Raw genomic sequence first — 17,624 nt, 5'->3', positions numbered from 1 at the left:
AAATTATGATATGGCTATAACGTTCTACAATACCTTCATGTTACAAAAAATACAAAGCCACTTGTATTTGTCAATGAATGATGCCTGAAAAAATAAACATTTAAAAAAAAAAGCTTTAAGTGGCCGCGATGTCTATCCCATGTCACTTTATTATTGATTTAGGGGAGTGGGCGGGGCCCCATGCTCTGACCTTACAGGGGAGCCCCGACATATTGCGCAACACCACTGAGTATAGCAAGTATAAAATAGAAGTCAAGTACGTAGACAAAAGTGTTCAGTATATACATATATACAATGTACAATGCAGAGTAGAAGTAACTGAGTTACAATACAATATACTATACAGTGCAAAGCAGAAATGGGATGAGGTACAATTTAGGTACAATTTACAGTAAGGTGTAATGAGGTATGGGTTGTAGTGCAAATTATTTACCAATAAATATAAAGTGTGTTTAGGTGTTCTAAAGTGGGTAAAGTGGGTGCTGCAGTGAGTTGTTTGTTTAAAGTGAGTGTGTGCGTGTGGATGTGTGTGCTGTGAGTGCATTTGATGGTTGTTACATAGTGTTATTGTTCATTGAGCATCCTGATGGCCTGGGGATAGAAGCTTCTTCTGAGTCTCTCTGTGCCTTGCCATGAGACTCCGGTATCGCTTGCCTGACCGCAGCAGTTCAAAGAGGCAGTTGTTTGGGTGGCTGGAGTCTTTGATAATTCTCTCTGTTGTAAATGTCCAGGAGAGTGGGAAGCCCCCCTCCAATTGTGCGTTCGGCTGAACGGGCCACTCTCTGTAGTCTGCTACGGTCTTGTGCGGTGCTATTCCCAAACCAGGAGGTGATATTGCCAGTCAGGATGCTCTCTATTGTGCATGAGTAGAAGTTCTTAAGGATCTTCTGACTGACTTGGAACTTCCTTAGGTGCCTGAGGAAGTAGAGGCGTTGCCGTGCCTTCTTCACAACACTGTCAATGTGTGTGGTCCATGTCAAGTCCTCGGATATGTGGACTCCAGGGTTCGAAATTAAACTCTAATTGTGGTAGTGGGGATTGTTTCTTCCACCAAAGTACAAACAAAGTCCAGCACTGTCTCCGTGTAGTCATTAATGTTATCTGTGTTATCGCGGAACACACGAGTCTGTACATTCATGTGCAGCCTGGATCGTTTCCTCTGATTCCACAGACCATCGCTGCACATCTCGCGATACTACCGGGGCGCGCTTGAGACTTTGTTTATATTTTGGTGAAAGAAAGATGGCCGCATGATCAGATTTGCCGAAGCCACTGGCAGCCTGAGACTTGTATCCACACTTAAATTGCGAGTAACAATGGTCTAAAATATTACCGCCTCTGGTATTACAAGTCACATGTAGGGCTGTCTTAAATACTTCGAAGCTTCGAAGCTTCGTTCGATGGCACAAGCTTCGAACATAATAAAAAAAAATCGAAGTAAAAAAATATATATATACTGTATATATAATTTTTTTTTTCATTTTTTTTTTTCATTTTTTTTTTTTACTTCGATTTGTGTGTGTGTGTGTGTCCGCGTATGGGGCCATTGGGTGGGGCCGGGGGACAAATACACTGGAGGAAAGTAACCCAGCTCAGCACTGCCCAAATTATATCATCACTATTGCCTGTTTGAAGGATATCATCCTCAAACACATATACACCTACATGCCTTGTAGAATTCCACACATAAGAAAGAAAGATACTGGGATGAATAAACAAAATAGGATATAAAATGTAGAAATGCATGCAATACATAAATAAATATGAATCTCCATATATGCAATAGAACATTTAGATAAGGTGCTACTGAGATGTTTTGGTGAGTTCTTTGTTTTTTTGTGGAAGTAGCCCTTCCTAAAAATGCATGAACATTCACTGATAATTGGTCTGTAGTGGAGTCTACAAGGTCTACATTGCCGGACCGCGTGTACCACTTCCGCAACGGATTTGATTTCCGGGGTTGCCCTGATTGGCCGCGACGGCCACGTGACACGCCGCGGCCCCGCCCCGCGGCAGCCCCAGACGCGGCAACGCCAGAGGCTGCTGTGTTTCACTGCCGCTTTCCCACTTCAACGCCGCAGCAGCGCTGTCGCGCCACATCTTCTGAGTGCAGAGCTGTTTAATCACTTTTCCCACTGCGTTACCAGTGGCTGGAGTTCGCCTTGCTGAATTAAAGAATGAATAAGTTAAACGTGTCAATTCAGCAGTCAAAGTGTACTGTATAAATCTAACTTCATTAGACGGCCGACGTACAGCTCTCTTGTCCATTAATGGATATATAATGGATATTTTATTTATCTGCCAACGTGGTGTAATGGTTAGTCCTCATACCTCTCACACGGAGGCCCGACCCGCATTCGAATCCCCCCTTTTTTCGATTTTCTTTTTTTAGATGTAAATGCTTCAATCTGGTGCACTTTGAGAGCTATATAAAGAATGACCGCCTGATACACGCTTGAGGGCGTCATTCTTTATATAGCTCTCAAAGTGCACCAGATTGAAGCATTTACATCGCAAAAAAAAAAATTTAAAAAGGGGGGATTCGAACTGCGCTGCTGTATCCACATTTAGGAGAAGAAGAACAGAAGAAGAGATCCGTTTTGCAGAGCTGGAGAAAGTCGTGTTTTTTTTCAACCTGTTAACGTTTGAAGGTGAGTTTAAACTACTAAATAAGATCCGATTCCTAAACACAGTCACAACAGCAGTCATATTGTATATTTTCAACAATACGCTTGTTTACCAATAGGTTATTGGGTTTGTGTTGCCGCTGTTTAAAGAGACTCCAATTGAATTGATTTACCGAGTGACTGAGTTCGTTTTTTTTTCAAATGTAAACTACAGTATAAGATCCCAACAATGTCACAACAGCAGTCAGTGTATATTTTCAACAATACGTTTGTTTACCAATAGGTTAAACTGTTTTTGGGTTTGTGTTGGCAGTTTCAACAGTTGGATGTACTCGGTGAAGCTGACTGAGTCGTGTTTTGTTTCTGCACAGCAGATCTATCATATAATAACGTTAAGATTGGAGTTTGCAACGTTTACATTTGATTAAAGCTGTTACATTAATACATTGTGTCCTATCTATCTCACTATCTGATATGATTTTATTTTTTACTCCGTTTATTTGATCAGGGACAGTGCATATCAATCAACAGTTATACATTTATAAATGAATACAAATTAAAAACTGTAAATATGCCAACATTAGCAGGGTTGCTAGTTTTCAGTTTATTTTTTTGTCCGTAGTGTACATTTAGAATGAATAAAGACACGGTATCTGCTACAGCAGATCTATCATATAACGTTACCATGTAAGATGGGAGTTTGCAAAGTTAAATTGTATTATATTATTAGCTGTTACATGATCAATACATTGTGTCCTCATATCTATCTATCTCACTATATCTGCTATGCTTTTATTTTTTTACTCAGTTTATTTGATCAGGGACAGTGCATATCAATCAACATTTATAAATGAATACAAATAAAAAGAACTGTAAATATGCCAACATTAGCAGGGTTGCTAGTTTTCAGTTGTAGTACCTGGGCTAGATGTTTAAGCCAGAAAGAAACAGAAAAATAGAAGGACATTAAAGCTAATCTAAAAACAATTTAAAACATATTCTGTACATTCACTTCACTAGGCATTCATGCATCTATATAATATAAAAAATAAAAACAGTGTACAGGGACAAATAAAAGCCCATACATGTATATACGCACTGTATAGGCAGGCACACGCATCATAATCATATCAGGACAGTCAGACTAGTGGGCAAGTGTACAGGGGCTGGACTGAGACGTGACGTGATTTTAATTATAATATGCATGATGTTTTTCTTTGTACAGGCAATAATGAAGAAGTTCCCTGGAAGGAAGGATGTCTCTTTCAGGAAGGGTCCATCTGGACATCTACGGCAGGACCCCGCTGAGGAAGCAAGGAGGATCAAAGATCTTCTCCTCTTCTCTTCCTCCTCTGCACCAGCCCAGCCTGCCTCCACTGCACCGCTACCTGCAGCCTCCTCTGAACAAGCCCTCATGAAGCTACAATGTGAGAGCAGATTATTTAGCTTCATTATGATAAACAGCAACCTAATTATCTGCACCTCTACCTGCAGCACGTCTACCTGCAGCCTCCTCTGAACAAGCCCCCAGGAAGCTACAATGTGAGAGCAGAGTATTTAGCTTCATATGTTTAGTTTATTTTTATTTATTTAGCACATTATTTAAAAAAACAGTGCTAGGAGGGAACGAAGCCCAAAGGGCATGTACAAAGTTCCACTCCCATCTCATTGTCCATAAACAATATGAACGAAATACATGTGTAGCAAGGTCTACACACTATAGCGAAAACATGGAAGATTGACACGAGTCAGTAACAAGAACAATTATTATAATTTTTTTTTTGATAAACAGCAACCTAATTATATACTTCAGGCTAAGTTTTGCCAATAATATTACTCACAATTCTTTACTAACTACTGTTTCTGAAATGTGCCTGCAGCCTCCTCTGCACCTGCCCAGCCTGCCTCTGCCCCCAGTTCTGACCAGGATGTCAGCCAATGGAACTGCTCTCTCCAACAGCGCATCTGGACAAAGACTGAGCTGGAAGCCTTGGGTCTATGGCCAGGGTCCCGACCGGTCCGGCATCTTATGAATATGGTGTCCTTGTGGCGTCATCCACCTCAGCCTGAACTCATTGATTCCACTTCTGAGCTGCCATCACCCAAATACTTCCAGCTCCATCCCTTCTTCATCTGGAGGCCTGAGCATGCCATAATGGAGCGACTCAGGAACAACTACATCCTGCCTTGTCTCTGGCTGTCTTTCTCCTCAGGTTCTCTCTGCAGGTGTAGGAAGGCCTCGGGTGTAGCACTCAACACTTTGGTCAACATTGTTACTCAGCTGATAGAGTTGAGCCCTTCCTGATGACTTGTCGAACATTTTTTATTTATTTTTTTATATCCTTTATTTATCCAGGAATGTCCCATTGAGATACAATATATCTTCTTCCAGGGAGTCCTGACCAACACGGCACACAACAAGTTTCAACATAAAAACAAGGGCATTAAACAAAAAACAAACAAATCAAATACAAATACAGAAGGCCATTTGTGCAGTGGCAAGAAGCATAATCACATCAGCAATAATGCGTGATCCACAGAGTCAAACGCTTTAGACGGATCAACAAACAATGCTGCACAGTTTTTTCTTGTCTAGTGCTTCAATTATGTCATTTGAGACTAGCATAGTCACTGAAGTACTATGGATCTGAAGCCTGACTGAAACTCGTTAATAATATTATGGTCAGCTAGAAACTTTTTCAGTTTGTTTACAAGAGAGTCAAAGACTTTGGCCATTACAGACAATCTGGAAATAGGGCGATAACATTCTGCACTCGCACATACACAAACGCACTTTAAGAAAAGAACTTGTTGTGATTGTCCTTGTTTTCCGTCCGTATAATATGTAATGGGATCCTATTCCAGTATGTTATGGCTCTATACATTGCTATATAAATGAAGATTATTATTATTATTTACAAATATAGAGTAAAGGAGGGGTTCCTTTACAACTTCCTTGGGGAATACCACACTGGAGTGTTACCATATTTGACATGGAACCATTAAATACAACACATTGTTGTCTATTAGACAAGTAGCTTCTCATCCATTCCATGGCAGTGTCTTCAAGCCCATATGTGTGTAATTTCAATAATAATAGGCCATGATCTATGATGTTGAAAGCCGCACTGAAATTCAAGAGCACTGTACCCACAACTAACTTCCTATCGATCAGTTGTAGCCAGCTATCTGTAAGAGATGTTAAAGCAGTTCCTGTATCAAAGTATCCTACTTTGTATGCATGCTGGAAATCAGAATTAATGTTGTTTTCGTTGAAATACTTTTGAATCTGCTTGAACACAATTCCTTCCAATAACTTACCTATTACTGGTAAAATACTAATGGGCCTACTGTTTGAACCTGTAAATGGCTATTTACAGTTCTTTGGTAGTGGAGTTACTTTGGCTATTTTCCAAGGCTGAGGAAAGACCCTCTCTTCAAAACATAAATTAAATATATGTGATAGTGGCTTAGCCACACATTTTGCAGAGATTTGTAGCAGTGTTCCATTCAGATTATCAACACCGCAAGGTTTATCTGGTTTAAGTGCTAGGAGGAGCTTTTCAATATCATTTGGACTTGTGCATTTAAATTTAAATCGGCATTTCTTGTCATACATTATATGTTTTTTAATTACAGAGTCTGACAGCTTACCACTCATTGGCAACATTTGATTTATAATTGTGTTTACCTTGGAAACAAAGTAATTGTTGAAATGAGTTGCAATGTCAAATGGTTTAGTGGTGAATATACCATCTGACTCAATAAATGATGGCGTTTTGCCCATTTTATTTCTACCCAGCTTCATTCAATGTTTTCCATAGTCTCTTACTATCCCCTTTACACTCCTCCAATCTGGTTTGATAATAATGTTTTTTCTTCTGTAATTGTATTAATTTATAAATGTATAACTGTTGATTGATATGCACTGTCCCTGATCAAATAAACTGAGTAAACTCAAACGAAACTATTGTTTTATTGCACAATCGTAGCGGGCATTGTAACGTTTGGGGTTTTGCGAGAGAACCAGTGTTGCAGTGAAAGATTAAACAAGTGAGAGAGACAGATGGACAGAATGAATTAATGAAAACTTTATTTAACTGATTGCAGAATGGGTACAATACAGTATGGCTCAATACACACAAAATGTTTAAGGGGATGCAGAGCAGAGAAAGACGTTTGTCTTGTTTACATCAGGGTCCCCCACCGGGATTCGAACACGGCTGCACGAGAGCAGTTCAGCTCCTTGGACAGCGTGACAAATGCACCCATTTCATTGGCTGTCAGTCTGTTACACCTATACACGGCTGGCCTCCGCGTGAGAGGTATGAGGACTAACCATTACACCACAGTGGCAGATAAATAAAATATCCATTATATATCCATTAATGAACAAGAGAGCCGTACGTCGGCCATCTAATGAAGTTAGATTTATACAGTACACTTTGACTGCTGAATTGACACGTTTAACTTATTCATTCTTTAATTCAGCAAGGCGAAGTGAACTCCAGCGTTGCGCCACTGGTAACGCAGTGGGAAAAGTGATTAAACAGCTCTGCACTCAGAAGATGTGGCGCGACAGCGCTGCTGCGGCGTTGAAGTGGGAAAGCGGCAGTGAAACACAGCAGTCTGGCGTTGCCGCGTCTGGGGCTGCCGCGGGGCGGGGCCGCGGCGTGTCACGTGGCCGTCGCGGCCAATCAGGGCAACCCCGGAAATCAAATCCGTTGCGGAAGTGGTACACGCTGCCGGACCATGTAGAATCCGGACCTTGTAGACTGACATAATTCTGTGCATAGTTTAGTCTACACAGGCCATATTTCAAATAATCAAAATCTTACTTCATTCATCTTAAACATTCTTGATTTGGGGGATTGGTAGTTCCCATGAAACAGCGATTCACCTTGAATTAAATCACACAGCCGAGTGAAACCTTGTTGGCTGCGTCACAGTCACGAAAGGGGCTACTTAATTCATTAATCCAATCCACTTTATTTATAGAGCACATTTAAAAACAACAAAGTTTACGAAAGTGCTGTACAAGTCCCACAACATAAGATAAAAAAAAAAATAAAAAAAAAATCGAAGCTTCGAATTAAAATCGAAGCTCGGCCCCGATTTGGACATATTTACATGGTCTACAAGATACACTACACGACTAAGGTACCCATGTACATGTCAAAATACTTCCCAAAGGTCAGTGAATACCACGACCACAACACCAGAGGGAGCTCCACAAATCATGTTAAACCCAGATTCGGCACAAACAAGGGACTAAACACGTTTCGCAATTATGCCACATCAATGTGGAACGCCCTACCCACAGCTGTAAAGGAATGTGAATCACTACCAACTTTCAAAACCACTCTCAAAGAGCACCTAGCGGGAGACTGCAATTCGAAACTGGCCCCTGTAAATGTCCTAACCCAACCCCCTCCAATGTACAGTAAATGTCCTAACCCAATAATACATGAGACCCTCTTCTTGGGACCACGTGCGGTTTCGTCGATAATCCAATGTACAGTTACCCCCCCCGCCTACCCCCCCCCCCCCCACCCACCCAACCACCTCCAATGTACAATTCCCCCCCCACCACAAACCCCCCGCCCCCACCCCACCACCCCAACCTCCTCCAATGTACAGTTTCTTCGTATACTCTCTTTTTAGACTCTTTTTGTATCACATACAGTACTGTATTTCTAAATCTGGTATGTCATAAATGTATAGATATAGCAGTTTATATCTGTATGTCATGTATGTCATATATGTTATTTAAAATGGGGGACCCTGATGTAAACAAGACAAAATTCTTTCTCTGGTCTGCATCCCCTTAACAATTGTGTGTATTGAGCTGTACTGTATTGTACCCATTCTGCAATCTGTTAATACAATTTTCAATCAATCAATCAATCAGATAATATTCTCAACATTATAATCTATAGTGTGCAGTCAAATATATTGCTGTGTAATAACTTCATAATTCACGTCACTATATGTTTTGATATTCTGTTGATGTTCTCTTTGTCTGCCGTTTTACATCTCTATGATGATGCAGCTACATGTGGTTCTACTTACAACACTACGCTGGTGCCTGGGTCCACATTAGTACATGGATGGTTTGATAAATGAATGTAAGTAAACAAGGGACTTTTTTTTATCAAACCAACCATGAAGCAATATATTCCTGTGACATAAACACACACACGCACGCACGCACACACACACACACACACACACACACACAGACAGACAGACAGACAGACAGACAGACAGACAGACAGACAGACAGACAGACAGACAGACAGACAGACAGACAGACAGACAGACAGACAGACAGACAGACAGATAGATAGATAGATAGATAGATAGATAGATAGATAGATAGATAGATAGATAGATAGATAGATAGATAGATAGATAGATAGATAGATAGATAGATAGATAGATAGATAGATAGATAGATAGATCCATATATTTGGTTATTTCTCCACTAATCATTTAATAGGAAAGTTAGTATGGCAGGCAGACACATGTAATCTCTGGAAAACACTATTCCTTATGATTAGGACTTGGGTGAGTCTTTGGTGAAAACTGTGCTTAGCCTACCCAACAAATAATAAATTGTACTTATATTCTGTCCATTATCTTGATGCCAATCCCATCGGTCAAGAGAGAATAGAGTGTCTGGTGGTATAATCAGATTCCTAACGAGGCATAATATGCAGTAAGAATAAAAGGCTATTTAATCAGAAAACGGACAGTGCCCCCCCCCCCCCCCCCCTCTCTCATCAGTGGTTATGTGGTGGGCAGGGTGAAATCACTTAATTGAGGTTTCAGTTTTGCTTGAGCATGCAAGCAGGATAGCATAGGCTGTTACTTGCAATTAGACAAAAATGTATCATTACATCCGCAGGCAGGAGTTAAGTACAACTTGTGTTTTGATCAAAGGTAGAATCTGTAATGCCGTCAAACAGAAACCTCAAGGCAATGAGCTCCGCTTGGTATTGTATTGGAGAGGTTGCTATTGCTGGCCACACCTCAGGCACTGCCAAGAGAGGTCAGGAGAAATGTACAGTATAGTAGATTACTATATAGCTAGTGTAAGGGCCTAACTTGACTAAACAAAAACAATAAATCTATAAATCCCTGAGGAGGCTGATACCGGCTAAAACATATAGTTGACGCGTCTGTTGCTCGTGCTGGGTACTTGTCTGGTGAAAGGATGAATGTCCACAAGGTCCGTTCCAATAACACCCCAACTGGGTTTATTTACCACATAATTACCGAATGCACAATTTGCATGTGATATGAGTAAACGCTAATACCTTCAAATGAACAAACAAACACTATACACTACAAACAAAACGATAACCAAACAACGTGCCGTGTTGACGTGACGTGACGGTCAAAAACTGTTGGCTCTCTGTCGGTAACCAAAACACACCTGTCTGTCATTAGTCCTATTACCCACTAAGTAGCCACGTAAGTCACCTACTGTGAGCAATGGGAACTGATGCCATAAACCCAATGGCAGGCATGGCTGTATACAAACAGAAATCAACATAAATACACCAATACAAAACAAATACATAAAATATAACAGATGTCAATACAACCATGTAAATTGGCTCTTACAGCTATTTTAAATCGATGTTAATGTAAACGTTGCAGATCGTTTGCAGTCTCATCCAGATTGTCTGTTGAGTCTATTGCCAAATTACAGACGCATCCCAAACATTTCCAAACAGTAAATGGGTATATAGCGTTAACAGTAACTAACCACATGGTGAACAACAGAGTCTCGTCAGGGCCCTGTTTCTTGTACCTGGATAACTGAGTTAGCCGGATAACTTTAACTGGATAACTGGGTTAGCCGGACTTTCCGGTTTCATGTACGTGGATTTTCCAAATCACCATGACAACATATCCAAAAGTTTGAGCCTGGTCGAAAGCAGAGTTCAAGTTCAACTTAGCCTGAACCATCGCCACGCCCCCGCAAAGAAGTGACGGCCCGTTTCCTGAAACTATTCCCACAGTCTACGATCTGCATTATACCATTCTGAATTACGTTCTTGTGCTCCATTCTTCCAGAGGGGGCTTTTGAAATGTAAAATAGACCCAAAATGCTGATACTAAATTCACTTTGTCCTAAATAATGCACGTTATATATACCGTGGCGACGGTGGCGCTCGCTCGTGCGATGTACACATTATGTGGTTATTTCAATAGTAACTGGGATTAAGATGTCTGATGAGATGCGCTGTTTGACGGATTTGAGAAATTGAATGAGCCGTTGACGTCACATTAATGAATGAGGATAAAGAGATAAACTTCATTCATAACAAAGGATATTCTAAACACGGGTCTCTCGTTCATTAATGTATAAACAATGAATTTATCCCATCTGGCACAGTGGTCCAGCGGTAGTGCTCAAGCCTGCCAACCCAGCGACCGGGGTTCAAAACCCGGTCTTTCCAATATGATTTTTTTGAATATAATATTAATGATTATACGCCAAAGTAGCCTGGTTTTAAGTTAAAATATTATAAATCTACATGCATTGAGGATGTCATTCTTTATATAGCTCTCAACGTGCACCAAATTGAATTATTCCTATATTGCAAAAAGAAGGAGACGACTAGGGTCTTGAACCCCGGTCGTCTGTGTGAAAGTCAAAAGAACAACCCGTTAGACCACATTGGAGATAAGTTAAAGATTGACTATACATCAATCAATGGGTAAGAGAGCCGTATCGTAATTCTGTATAACAGTTAACTAATAAAACCTGCCCGCCGTTCCCCACCCAGTCCATGGCTGACAGATCCAGTGAGAGAACAAAGACAGGTCCTGAGAGCAGCTGAAAGGAAGTATAGAAAGTCACGCCTCACTGCTGACATCGACACATATCACAACCTCTTGTTAACATTCTCCAAAACCATCACTAATGCCAAAGCTTCTTTCTTCCACCATAGGATCGAGGCCTCTGCCAAGAATCTTCGCAAACTGCATGCTACCATGTCCTCCCTCCTCACTCCCCCCCCACCCCCCCCCTCCCTCATCTTTCTCTGCCGAAGACTTTGCGATCTTCTTTGAGGAAAAAGTGGAGAACATCCGCAGCTCCTTCTCCCAACCCCCACCCATTCCAAATGCTGAATCGAGAACCTCATCCTTCACTCTGTCATCTTTCTCTCCCATTACAGAAGCAGAGACCCTGACACTGGTAACGTCAAACCGTCCGACTACTTGCCAGCTGGACCAGCTACCCTCCCCACTCCTCCAGACCATAGCACCAGACATCCTCCCATTCCTAACTGCAACCATCAACTCCTCACTCAACTCGGGGGTGGTCCCCACCTCCCTAAAACAAGCCAGAGTCACGCCGCTCATAAAAAAACCAACCCTGAACCCTACTGTCATAGGCAACTACCGTCCTGTCTCTCTTCTCTCCTTCCTTTCTAAAACACTTGAACGTGCTGTATCCAACCAACTTACTACTTATCTCTTACAGAATGACCTCCTAGACCCTAATCAGTCAGGCTTTAGGACTGGTCACTCCACAGAGACAGCCCTCATTGCGGTCACAGAGGCACTTCACTTAGCAAAAGCGAAAGGCCTCTCCTCTGTCCTGATTCTCCTAGATCTATCTGCAGCCTTCGACACAGTCAACCACCAGATCCTCCTTGCGGCCCTCGCAGGAATGGGAGTGGCTGGCTCTGCGCTGACATGGCTGTCATCATACCTCAATGACCGCTCCTACCAAGTGTCATGGAGAGGGACCCTGTCGGCCACCCGCCCCCTGCGGACGGGTGTCCCCCAGGGCTCGGTTTTAGGACCCCTTCTCTTCTCCCTCTACACTAAATCACTGGGTAACATTATCACGTCTCATGGCTTCTCCTACCATTGTTATGCCGACGATACTCAACTCTTCCTCTCCTTCCCTCCCTCAGATATCCACGTCTCTGTGCGGATCTCGGCCTGTCTGTCCGACATCTCAGCCTGGATGACGTCCAACCACCTCAAACTGAACCTAAGCAAAACAGAATTGCTCCACCTGCCGGCCAAATCCTCCCCCCTAACCGACCTTTCAATCACAGTCGAGAATGCAGCTGTGACTGCGTCCCCGACCGCCAAGAACCTTGGTGTTGTCCTCGACGACCAGTTGAACTTCTCTGCTCACATCGCAGCGACGACCAGAACCTGCCGATTCCTCCTGAGCAACGTCAGAAGGATACGCCCCTTCCTGACAAAAGAAGCCACCCAACTCCTCGTCCAATCAACAGTCATCTCCCGCCTCGACTACTGCAATGCACTGCTCGCTGGCCTCCCGGCCACTGCCACTAAGCCTCTTCAACTCATTCAGAACGCAGCGGCCCGCCTGATCTCAAACCTACCGAAGTCGGCCCATGTCACCCCACTTCTTAGGGACCTGCACTAGCTCCCCATTGCTGCACGAATCCGCTTCAAGGCCCTCGACCTAGCATACCGTGCGGCAAAGGGAACCGCTCCCGCCTACCTCCGGTCAATGGTCTCTAACTACACACCCTCAAGACCCCTACGCTCTGCATCTTCTGGCCGCCTCAGACCTACTCCTATCCAAGCTCCGGGAGGGTCATCAAAGAGAAGTCGCCTATTCTCAGTCCTTGCCCCACAATGGTGGAATGAACTACCCACCCCAGTTAGGACAGCCGAATCACGTCCAATCTTTCGCCGTCGACTAAAGACGCACTTCTTCAACCATTATCTGAATTAAAAAAAAAAAAAGAAAAAAAAAAAGAAAAAAAAAAAATCTAACCCTAACTAACCGTACTGTCATGCACTTGTCCTAATAAACTAACCTACACTGTAGCACTCAACACTTTGATGAACATTGTTGCTCAGCTGATAGAGTTGTGCCCTTCCTGATGGCTTGTCGTACAGAACTTGTAAGTCGCTTTGGATAAAAGCGTCAGCTAAATGACTAAATGTAAATGTAAATGTAATGATTTTCGCTAGCAAGATCTCATTTGATTATTCAATCCAGCAGGCAAGTTTAAAGAAATATAATCTGATTGATTGAGGTAATGAGGGACTTAAAATTTGCCTATAGATAACGCATTTAACTTGTCGGCGAGGCGATTGAGCCGTACTGCAATATGTTAATAAAGTTTTAAATCAATTAATCAATCAATGCCGCTAGAGAATCAGGATTTCTGCGATCGACACCTGCTGTCTTCTCAGCTGAGGCGGGCGCGCGCACTGATCCTGAGAATCAAGTCTGGCTTGAGTTAACGAGACTGAATCCACCTTCTTGGAACAGGAAAATCCCGGCTTCAAACATCGGGTTAACTGAAGCTGGATAATGACATCTTGATCGACTTAGTTGAACCACGTACAAGAAACAGGGCCCAGGTCCTCAACTTGTTCAAAGCTAGAAACGTGTCTTGAGTAAATGTTCAAAGTATCCACTCTCACAGCTTATACTTAAACATTTTTTACTGGTACTTTGCGCCAGCACGTCTGGGTCCAATTCCCACCCAGATGCATTCAAATGCTTCTGTCCCGGCTCCCGCTTAAATATGAAGAACTAATAACGTGGTTCTGAGTATTTATCTTGTTTTTTTGCCTACCAGAAGGCCAGAGGATTAGCAGGATCAGTCTCACGCTTCAGTGACATGTGTAATTCCTAGTTAAAATACAAGGATCCTGATTGCAATTATACAGTAGGCTACCTTAGTCTACACACTGACTTGTCTCACCTTGCAGCCATTCCAATAAAGAATTCCTTGTGCAACCTGGGGAAGATAAGTATATATACTGTAGGAAGCTAGTGTAGTGTTTAACATTTACCACACATAATCCTAAGAAAGAAAGAAAGAAAGAAAGAGAAAGAAAGAAAGAAAGAAAGAAAGAAAGAAAGAAAGAAAGAAAGAAAGAAAGAAAGAAAGAAAGAAAGAAAGAAAGAAAGAAAGAAAGAAAGAAAGAAAGAATGAAAGAAAGAGTGTATAACACTTTCTCCCGCTCTCTCAGTTGACTCCCTTTTGCATGTGCGTTTCTCTATACCATTATGTCCTGTGATAACATGTCCATGCACGCCTTTGACACTGCAGTCCTACTGGAGCAGACACATAATCCACATTGAAATCCCCAACAGCCAGACCTGTATACTGTGTTGTTTTACTAGCTGTACCCCCCCCCCCCTCCCCCCCATGCTGCTATGATGCCTGAATTTCCCCAAGGGGATCAATAAAGGAATATCTTATCTTATCTATCATGTTTAAAATGTGTCCTTTACCCATACAGTATACCGTACAGGCCCGGACACATGCCTGGGCCCCTGAAAAGGTCCAGTGAATGGGCCATCCCCAAGCCTGCTTAACTCCTATAATAATAATAATAATAATAATAATAATAATAATAATAATAATAATAATAATAATAATAATAATAATAATAATAATAATAATAATAATAATAATAATAATAATAATAATTTATTAATAATAATAATAATAATAATAATAATAATAATAATAATAATAATAATAATAATAATAATAATAATAATAATAATAATAATAATAATAATAATAATAATAATAATAAAATAATAATAATAATAATAATAATAATAATAAATCAAATTTCTATAGCGCCTTTCAGGAAACCCAAGGTTGCTTCACAATCAAGAGGGCTAGGGAAAGGGGGCAATAGGGGAAACGGGGGGGGGGGGGGGTGAGGGCAATACACCTATCATAAGTGTATTGCCTCCATGTGCCCCCCCCCCTAGCAGCTGGGCGCCAGAAGCCTATATATTAATGCCAGCCTAAGAGTGCCTTCCGCGTTTCTCTGATTGGCCGCGACGCCCCACATGACAACGCCTAGCACCGCCCCCGCGGCAGAGCGGCAGCGGCAGAGCAGAAGCGGCAGAGCAGAAGCGGCGCATAGGTAGCCGCGGCATTATGCATTCTTATTCCCCCCTGTTTTAACATTGGCGGTTAGCTCAACTCGTTCCTCAGCTTGCTGTGGAGCCTGCGGTCAGTTGGTGAGAAGTTCAAATCACTTCAATTTTTTTATTTTAATTTTTTTACGTTTAATTAATTTATCATCTCTCTATATAAACGTAACTAGCGTCTGTCTTTCTTTCGCCGGTTAAGTTTAGGCATTCTTTCGCCGGTTAAGTTTAGGCATTCTTTCGGAGTTGGTTAAGGTTAGAGTTTGTCGTAGACGTAGAGCATGGCAATAGAATGCCTGTCTTTCGGGCGGTTAGGTGGCCGAGCGGAGATTGCGTTCGTCACCAACCCCGGAGCTGTGAGCTGGATTCGCCTGCTCACAGCTCCGGGGTTGTCACCAGCTTGGCTGGCCGTCCACACTAATACAATTGGCTGTATTAGAGGGTGGGAGAAGCTGGCGGGGTGGGTCCGGGTCCTTGTAAACAGCGACTCCTACAGTTCGGTCGGGGCGCCTGCTAAGCGCGGATAGGACTTGAGGGGGATAGTGTGATCCTCCCACACGCTACGCCCTCTCAATGAGAATCCGCGCTGCCAGGTGAAAAGAAGCGGTGATTGGCTGGACGTGTGTCGGAGGAAGCACGTGGTAGCCTCCACTCTCCCAGATGATCTGACTGTGGGGGGTAAGTGCGCAGCGACCAGGAAGGGACTGGGAATTGGCATAACGACATTGGGATGGGAGAAAATCGGAGGAAAATGGAGGGGGAAAAAGATCAATAATAAAAAAAAAAATGCCTGTCTTTCTTTCGCCGGAGCAGCAGCCTATTTCCGCTCTGCCGCGCGCCGCGGTCACATGGGCGTCATGGCCAATCAGAGAAACGCGAAGCATTCTTGGGGTGGCATTAATATAGACGCGCCCCAGAAATAAGTACAATAATAGCAAAGGTCAAATGAGCACGTAAAGTGCAGACATGTATAATAACACAGTTTTTCACATTAGGATCTAACATCCCAACAGGCCACTTTGTTTATGTTTGATTCAGTTTTAGTAGAATAGATTAGACATGCAATGAGCACATACATTGCAGACATATAAAATCACAGTTTTTTTTACAGTGTAATACAATTGTTCTGGATTACTGTTTTACTACCTATAATAACAGTTATACTATAATGTATTACTATCACTATTATTATTATTATTATTATTATTATTATTATTATTATTATTATTATTATTATTATTATTATTATTATTATTATTATTATTATTATTATTATTATTATCATTATTCAGCGTTAGCTTGTTTCCCTTGATCCTCACTTGAAGGCAGTGATGTGATCATGATGTGTATTGATGTGTCTATGAGGTCATGCTGGAGGCGCCGACACTTCACTGCTCTCAGTGCTACTCCATTGCCGCTACTGCCGCTGCTCATCAGTGAGAGGACTTGAGGATCAAGGCATATGGCATTGGCAATGTGTTGCACTACTCACAAATCACAGAATAACAACAAAATCATTCGGAGGATGTAAAGGATTAATGAACTTCTCTAGTGGATTTCACCTATATTGCAATATGATGACTCGCCATCAATGTAATTGTGGGTCTATGAAGTCAGATGGGGATAACAATGCCATTAAATTAATTGAATGAGCGTTTTGTGCAAACTGTACTTTAAGCAGATTATCAGAACAATTGATGGTGACAGCAGACCACCTAAACCGCAAAGTCAACAACTTCTGAGTGCCGGATTGCTGAGTTGGAATACTCACTGCATGTACAGTATCCACTGTAACACACACCTGTGTGGGCAGAGCAGGAATTAAGTTATCTCGAGTCATGGGATACGTGTGTGGCGTTGTTTACATGTACACGCATGCTACCCTATGCATTATGTATTAGTGGTAAATGTCTACAGTATGTGTCTGCCTCATCACATTCAAGGCCTGATTCAGTGAAATGAGTAGCACAGAGTAAACTTGGAGGTGGTGGTTGTGTGTGTGTGTGTGTGTGTGTGTGGGGGGGTTACTGATTTTGCATCTTAATTTATGTCTTAATTATGGAATCAGC

General features: G+C 42.1%; 1 protein-coding gene across 1 annotated transcript in view; it reads right to left on the bottom strand.

Annotated features, from left to right (window-relative positions):
* cntn5 (contactin 5) overlaps positions 1 to 17,624 on the bottom strand; it is a 586,736-nt gene that overhangs the window by 408,777 nt on the left and 160,335 nt on the right. The gene's annotated exons all lie outside the window — the stretch shown is intronic.

Source organism: Notolepis coatsorum (assembly GCF_963971535.1).
Source record: "Notolepis coatsorum genome assembly, chromosome: 1".
In the NCBI taxonomy this organism is placed as follows: Eukaryota; Metazoa; Chordata; class Actinopteri; order Aulopiformes; family Paralepididae; genus Notolepis; species Notolepis coatsorum.
The sequence above is the reverse complement of the archived record's forward strand: the minus strand, read 5'-3'. Positions and strand labels throughout refer to the sequence as shown.